The sequence below is a fragment of the Heterocephalus glaber genome, unplaced genomic scaffold, assembly GCF_053883595.1.
Source record: "Heterocephalus glaber isolate CG9 unplaced genomic scaffold, H.glaber_assembly_v1.0 deba00001689, whole genome shotgun sequence".
Lineage (NCBI taxonomy): Eukaryota > Metazoa > Chordata > Mammalia > Rodentia > Bathyergidae > Heterocephalus > Heterocephalus glaber.
In genome coordinates, this window is record NW_028258414.1 from 13,882,566 (window position 1) to 13,888,783 (window position 6,218).

The following is a 6,218-nucleotide window of genomic DNA, read 5'->3' on the forward strand; positions in this document are numbered from 1 at the left end:
TTGATTCCTGGTACCAAAAAACACAACCCCCCCCCAGATTTATGGAACTTAATATAAATGTTTTCACTTTAAGTAAAAAAAGGCTTAAAACAGTACATACTGTATGATCCTACTTCAAAATAAAAATAGCTTTTACAATACTGTACCTAGTGAGATAATAACAATCTTCATTTTTCTTTTTTATATTTTTCTACATGTTGAAAGTGATTACGACAAAGATGCATTGCTGTAATTTTAAAAATTATAAACTTAAGTCAATGGAAGTGTTGCTTAGGCCTGTTGTGGTGCCTCTGGAGGTATGGCACTTGCATCCCTCTCCAAGAAAGAATGTGATATCTGCTAGGAAGGGTGCAGTTACTGACACTCTCCAGCTGTAGCACCTTGGGTCCACCACCACCTTTGAACCAACCCCATCCCCCTTCTGAGAGGCCCTGTCCAAGGAAAACATGGCGGCCACTGGTTCCCACATTTCCTGCCTGACGTGGGAGTCTGCTTGGGATAACAGAGACTTTCTCAAACCTGCCCGTAGTCTGAACTCTTTCTATCCAATCCATCTTCCTTTTTTCTTCTTTTACTAGTGCCAACCCTGTGTGGCAACCTGTAGTCTTTCTTGCCCTCTATTGCTCCCTCTCCACTTTATTCTTTCCAGGCACCACTTAATAAATCTCTTGTGTTGCTAACTCTGTCTTAATGTCTGCTTCCTGGACAATCTACAAGGATTCCTCTGTGTTACCGAACATCCTGTAAGAAACTTGGACTTAATTGTCACAAATTCTTGAATTTCTCCCCCTACTTGAGGTTACAGTGAGGAAGAAACAAACTTAGACTGATTTGGAATCAGCACAGAAATAGTAATTGATATCATGAGGGCAGATGAATGTCCCAAAGGAAAAAAAAAACAAAGAGTGAGGAGCCATGATGGTAAGGACTGCGATAGTTTGGATCCCGAATGTCCTCCAAAGGCCTGCATGTTAAAGGCCAAGTCCCCAGGTGGACACTTTAAGGGGCAGGCCTCTGGACAGTCTTGGGATCACTGGGGACAGGCACTGGAAGGGACTGTGGGACCTGGTTCTTCACTCACTTGCCATGAAGGAAGTACGCGCTCTAAACCCACGGACTCAAAAGCAATGGGTGAATCCATCTGGGACTGGAACCTCCAAAATTGGAAGTCAGAACAACCCTTTTGTCTTTAGGAGTTGATTCATCTCAGATATTTTTTATAGTAATGAAAAATAGACGAGCAAAAGAATCAAAAATCAAAACATACTTAGAGAACATAAAATAAAGAAACAAGGAGAACGAAAGAGGCTTGAGTCCCATGGCTGGCTGCCCTTATCTGGGCCACATCACTAGCACTCCTGGCAGATGGACTCGGAATTGATTTCACTAAGAGTGAGACTAAGTGCGAAGGCCTCGACATCACCCAGACCTTCAGAAGCAGGAGAGGCTGCAGTCTTCTGTCAGCGGCTGCAGGGAGGCAGCTGTGCACTTCCTGTGTTCCCACCCTTCTACAGCGCCGAAGGCTGTTTTCATGACATCATTTACCCTAAGAATGTGAATTGTTATTTTGCACGTAAGTGTCCACCTTGTGTAATTATAAAATCTCTGTGAGGAGGTCGGAGATGGCCCTGAAAGTCTCAAACTTCTAATCTAAGGCTAACTGGCCTTGTGGTGCTCAGCCCCATTCTTTTTCTAAAAATAAATAAATAAATAAATAGGCCCTGATTTATTTAGTATGAAGAAAAAGGTGGGCCATAGGATTTTCACATCACAGGGGGAACTTCGGTTGTGGAACCCCAAGACATGACCTCCCTTCCTTGGCAACATCTTCAAACAGAACTTGGAACCTTTCCAATGGGCATCACAATCTAGTACCAACCGTCTCCCAAGCTCACCTGGCCAGAGACGGTCAACAGCGAACATGCTGAGCTGCTTCTCCACTTCGCGAGGCCGCAGCCTCAGGACCCCAGGCAGAGAAAGTATCTGTGAAAGACTGAGAAGATGGCTGACTCCATCCAGAGGCCACAGGCCACACTGCAGCAGCCACACGACTGTCACAGACACCCCAGGGACGGTCTCCAGGGGAGTGACCACCAGGGACCTGTCAAAATCAAGGTACCTCTGTGAGGTCTCCCTAAGCCCAAATACCAAAGGCACAGAAACTGGAAAGAGCCCAGGGGAACTATCACCAGGCCCAGAAACACCCCGTAGCTCTGGGCAGGTCTCCCCAGACCCGGGCACAAAAAACCTAGAGAGTCAAAGTCCAGGGGGGGGAGACTGAAGTCACAGCCAGTGGCCCCCGAGAGACACTGAGAAGCCCGGTGTACATCCAGCCAGGCCTGGCTGCCACTATCAGAAACAACTTCACAGAGAGCCTTGCAGAATTCAGGCCGGCGTGGTCCCTGCAGGAAGTCAGGCCGCACTCATTCTCCGAGCCCTTCCTGCCCGTTTTCCTGGGCAGCCAACCCGTCTATGGTCCCTTCTTCCTGGGCACCTCCACGACCCACGCCTCTACCCGATCAGCCCTGATTTTGGGAAGAGGCATCTTGACAACATCTTTTGAGATTTCTATCTCCCTTTCGGGCCTTTGTGATAAAGATCGAGATATGTGGTGTTTGGACAATAAACAGCTTTTCACCACAGACTGGGTAGTTGAGGAAGGAGACTCATACACTGTGTCACCTCAGGTGGAGTTAGAAGAGGCCTTTAGGCTTTCTGGATTAAAAAACTCATGTTCTCAAAATGAACTCTTAGTTCATTTACCGCCTTGTATACCAGAACATCCTAAAATGCCTTGTCCCGGAGAAGAGAAATCCATCCACCACAGAGCTGCAGGCCGCTGGAGAAAGCTGTATTGTGCTAATGGCCACACTTTTCAAGCCAAACGCTTCAGCAGGCAGGCTCACTGTGCTGTCTGCGCAGACCGTGTAGGGGGACTTGGCCGCCAGGTATATAAGTGCACCAAATGTAAACTCTCGGTTCACAAGAAGTGCCACACACTCGTCACAGTTGAATGTGGGCAGCATTGTTTACCATCAGACACGCTGATGCCAGTTGATCCATCATCCATGGCTTCAGACCCTGCACAGACAGTGACCCCACAGAACCTTGCAACTCATGAGGGTTTAGAACAAGTTGATGAAGAGAATGAGGCAGGGAACAACAGGGAAAGTGGCAAAGCTTCACCTAGTTTAGGTCTTCAGGACTTTGATTTGCTTCGTGTGACAGGCAGAGGGAGTTATGGGAAAGTACTGTTAGTCCAACTGAAAAAATCAGGTCGTGTGTATGCAATGAAAGCAGTGAAAAAAGAGCTTGTCAACACTGATTGGGTACAGACAGAAAAGCACGTTTTACAGCAGGCCACTAATCATCCTTTTCTTGTAGGACTGCATTCTTGCTTCCAGACAGAAAGCAGACTGTTCTTTGTTCTAGACTATGTAAATGGTGGAGATCTGATGTTTCATCTGCAGCAACAAAGAATCCTTCCTGAAGAACATGCCAGGTTTTACTCTGCAGAAATCAGTTTAGCCTTCAACTATCTTCATCAGCGAGGGATACTGTATAGAAATTTGAAATTGGACAACATTCTACTGGACTCAGAAGGGCACATTAGACTCACCGACTATTGCATATGTAAGGAAGGCTTACAGCCCAGAGATGTGACCAGCACTTTCTGTGGCACTCCTAATTACCTGGCTCCAGAAATTGTAAGGGGGGAAGATTATGGTTTCAGTGTGGACTGGTGGACTCTCGGAGTGCTGATGTATGAGATGTTGATTGGAGAGTCTCCTTTTCATCTTGATGAGAGCTCTGATAACCCTGACCAAAACTCAAACAATAATCTCTATCAAGTCATTTTGGAAAGAGAAATTCGCATACCTCGGTGTCTGTCTGTAGAAGCTGCAAGTGTCCTGAAGAGTTTTCTGAGCAGGGACCCAAAGGAACAATTGGGTTGCCATCCTCAGAGGGGCTTTGCTGATGTTCAGGAGCATCCATTCTTTCAAAATGTCGACTGGGAAATGATGGAACGAAAGCAAGTAGTGCCTCCCTTCAAACCAAATATGTCTGAGGGATTCGGGTTGGACAACTTTGATTCTCAGTTTACTGAGGAACCTGTCCAGCTCACCCCAGATGATAATGACATCGTGAGCAAAACGGAAGGATACGAATTTGCAGGTTTGGAGTATATCAGTCGTCTTTCAATGTATGAAGAAGAGTGGGTCTGATTCTCATTTGTCAACTATGCATTCTGCTTATTACTATTTAATGCTTGGAAAAACTGCTTACCAGCCTGGATTCAATGAACCATTTCATAACTGTCTAGAAGCTAATTTTAATTTATTTTTTGTAGTTATATTTAGATTAATACTTGATTCTTACAGTCTATAATAGGGAATATTGAATGTTTTTGTTGATAAATGAAAACATTCCATTTGTTGAGTGGAGACAGAAAGTATAATACTTTTTCTAGTTACGTACTATACAGGAAAATAATTTGTCTTTTAAGTAGAATGGCTTACCTATGCTTGTTGATCTCAAACCATATTACCTATACCTTTTGGACCCCAGTTTATGTAGTCTTCAGGGAATCCAAAAAATTATAACACTTTTAAATTAATCTGCAGAAAACACATATATATTATAGTTCTATCTCCTTAGTTAAGTTTTTTTATTTAGTAGGATAACACATGAAATACATAGTAGAATTCATTTCAGGGGCAAAGTTCTTCAAAATATTTTTATCGAAATTACTGGTCAGTAATTTATTATTTAAAGAGTTACCAGATCTATAGCATTCCTGTGCTAGTCCTATTTTTATGCAAAGGACTTGAAAAGTAACCATCATTTTCTAAATAGGTTATAATGATACAATCTGAGCAAAATTTAATTTTAGGTACACTAGTTTTAAATTTAGAATGATTTAAAATTTGTAGGCATTTAATAAATTACCTTTTTATCTTTTTTGAGGTACCCCATTTCATTAGAAATGTAACTTTTCCAAAGCTTTTAGATTTATTACCTTTTCTTCAATTTTCAAGTTTGAAAGTAATAAAAACATAAAGGAAAATGTTTATAGACATTTGCTTATTCATTTGTGAGCCATATATATTTCTCTTAATGTCTGGAACTTGCTTTAAAGCAAAAAGCATTATCCACAGCATAAAATTATAGAGAATTGTAACATATAAGAAATATGTTTATGTTTTTTAATTTTTATTTTATTTTATTTTTGGTAGCAGGGATCGAACTCGGGACCTTGCGCTTGCGAGGCAGGCGCTGGAACCACCCAGCTAAATCCCCAGCCCTTTTGTTTTTAATTTAAAGTATAGATTTTTAAGAAGTAAGATTGACTTGCATATTTTATGCAGAACTGCACTACAAATATGTTTTTAACTATATTCTTTTTTTTTTTTGCCACCTTTAGGTGTCACGCTAGTTCTTTTCATATTATATAGTAGGTCTTTCAAAACATTCACTGGGAATAAGGCAGTTTACAGACAGAATGGTTGGCATTTTGGTGTTCTTGGAAATAATTTATTTTGCATAAGCCCGTGGTCAGATCATTTTATGCATATGAAGCCTGGATTAATTTCAAGCATCTTGTTCAGTGCCGGGACATTTACTTTATAAATTTGTTTTGTTTTAATTTTTGTCATGTAGAATACTGTCTTGGTCATCATAATGTAATGTGTATTTGTGTACCTTCTTTTTCATGTTAAAAATCTTTAACTAAAACCTTTAATAAACATCAAAAAAATTGTTACAAATTCTTCATATAGAAATACCCTGCATCTCTGCCAAGGAATTATTATCCCAGATCATCCCCAAGGGATATTGCAAACATAATACTTTTTTTTCTGCCAGGATTTTCCTCTTCTAATAGTTGCATCCTGAAATTTCCTTTCTATTAACCCTACCTTCCCCCATCCCAGCATTGATTCAGCAAAGGCCATCAGTAGCCAAATTGAGGCCCATGATCTATGTTGCTTCTAGGATCAGAAAATCCAGCTAAGAAAATGAAAGATGTGACAGCTGTGGGTCCTTGGGTACCTCAAAGCCGAACATAGGGAAACTGTAGAAAAGTATGGCCAAAGCCACAGGAGCTGAGACTTGGGAGTCAGGGGAGCTCTGAGCTTTTGCACCTATAGCCTGATCCATTCTTCCAGGCCAGGGAGCTGTTCAGCTGTGAGCTCTTCCCGGCACCTAAAGGCTCTGGG

General features: G+C 42.0%; 1 pseudogene; it reads left to right on the forward strand.

Moving 5' to 3' along the window:
• Positions 1 to 2,281: 2,281 nt before the first annotated feature.
• On the forward strand, positions 2,282 to 5,742 carry LOC147821870 (protein kinase C iota type pseudogene; annotated as a pseudogene).
• Positions 5,743 to 6,218: the final 476 nt, after the last annotated feature.